This window comes from Acyrthosiphon pisum, chromosome A2 (assembly GCF_005508785.2).
Source record: "Acyrthosiphon pisum isolate AL4f chromosome A2, pea_aphid_22Mar2018_4r6ur, whole genome shotgun sequence".
NCBI classification, from domain to species: domain Eukaryota; kingdom Metazoa; phylum Arthropoda; class Insecta; order Hemiptera; family Aphididae; genus Acyrthosiphon; species Acyrthosiphon pisum.
In genome coordinates this window covers 102,783,847-102,786,197 of record NC_042495.1, presented here as the reverse complement: position 1 = coordinate 102,786,197, position 2,351 = coordinate 102,783,847, and positions in this window count along the sequence as shown.

Sequence of the window (2,351 nt, the reverse complement as noted above, 5' to 3'; positions counted from 1 at the left end):
CGGTTATATTATTATCAGTTGTCAAGTTCAGCAGCGACTCAGCGCTATGACAATAGTATCGCGAGTATCAGCTACTAATATAAACATTCCCTTCGGTCAAAAACCTAATTACGATATACGAATCACTTGTCAGTTGGTGTTCACTTATGAGTTCCAAGTTTTCGGCATTCTGTGTAATTGTGTATGCCGTATGGTATTATATAGTATAATATCCTATACAGGATGTAATAAATAGAACTGACTTTTGAAATAACTTTTGTTCTAATCAATATTTAAATTGTTTTTTTATATACAATTTATAGTCACTTATTATCAGCGCCGGATTGAGAGTTTTCGGCCCACCGAGATTTTAAATTTCTATCTTTACTGATCTAGCGTGTATTATCGCGATTGACAATTCTTGAGGATTAAATAACCAATACACTATACATCAGTATTATACAGCTGACGCATCTATTGTTTTAACCGTGTATTTGGATCTATATTTTACTATATCACTATCTAAAAATACTAGACTACTTTTGTCCAAAAATAATAACGGCCCAAATTTTACGCGGCCCACCGAGATTTTCTCGGTAGCTCGCCGGTTCAATCCGGGCCTGCTTATTATAGTTTATAATAGTTTATTATAGTTTCAAATATATTATGCAAACAATTATTTATATATTTTAATTAGGTACTTATTTTTTAACATTGAAAATAAAAAATTTTAAATTTGATTTCAATTTTTTTAGATAAGTATATTCAAAATAGCCAATTTGTGAATCTGATTATAAAAACAATAATTTTGATACTAAAAACATTTATCTAAGTCAAGTAGTTTATTTTTGGAATTTTTGATATATCAATATTTTTTTGATTTAATGAATTTGGAACGTATACGTAAGTTATTATAATAACTTCTTTCAATATATTTTTTTTGGAAATTTGCTGACATGAGGATATAATTTCTTAAATTATTTACTAATCATATAATTTTAACAACTTTTTCATACGTTTAAGTAGCGTCATTTTTTTTTCGTCAAGTCTTTCTGTTTTTCTGTTACACCTTGTATACTAATATAGTATACATATTATTAGTCATATTTTTTGAATAAAATATAAAATAGTTGTTTTAAATTTTTGATAAATTAAAATTTACTATTGTATTCATTTTTATAAAATTTACCTAATGCACTATAAGTCTTCAATGTTAAATTGTTAAAAAACATTTTTGCTCAAAAAGATCATAAATGCCTCATAGTTATAATTGAATTTAAATGCCAAGAAAATGCAAAGCTTAAGCACCCTCAGTTTTTTTATTGAAATTGCGCCTATGTATATCATATAGCAATTGAATAATATAAGTTAAAATATAACAATTATCAATTTATAATTTAAAATGATTAATTTTTTAAAAACATTTATGATTGCAACTCGCATAATATATAATTGAAGGATATATATTATATATTATATAAATGTAGTCTAAATATTAAAAAAATTATTGTTATGTCTGTATAAAATAATAATATACAAAATAGAAAAAAGTTTCAAATCCCTACAGTTATTAATTTTTGAATTAAGTACAACAAATTTACTAAGCTCGTCGAAGCAAAAATATTAAATTTTGTAAAATTTCAAACTTCTAATTTTATTTGGTTAGGTTAGGTCCTAATACCGATCTATATAATCATAATATATTCGCAATTTTTATCAAAAACAATATTATACCAATAACTAATGAGTATACAAGTATAATACTACTATACTTAATATTGTCACATCATCAAGTAGACGCTTTAATGCTTTATTCATAGTATTATGTTATATACCTACGTGCTACGCAAATGTATTACACTTTCCACTCGGTACTCGGCAAAGGTCGTACCACTTATTGTGTGGTTTTGTCTATAATGATATTATTGTACAACTGTCAAAACACACATATCGTCGAAAAGTGGTTTCCAAGTACCTACAGTAATAGTCAATAGATGCCTGTTCAAGATTTGTTCAGATTAGGATATATTACACAACTCAATAATTATATAGTCGTTAAATCTGTAAAAATTGATTTATACACTCGACAGAACGAAAAAAAGCAACAATAGTTTTTTGTGTTCACAACATTTTTTTTATTTATCAAACAAAAACAATATGAATTATATGCAATAATATATTGAATATAATTTCAAAAACGAAAACAATTTTAGAAACAGTTGCCGTTATTACCTACACAATTTTGTATGTTCAAAAAAAGGTAGAACAAAAAAGAAAAAGCCGAAATCTATAAAGTGAATATTATTTGAAATGAGTAAAGAAAATTTAAAGGGGGAAAAAAAAAATACGACGGACAGGAGACACAATAAACT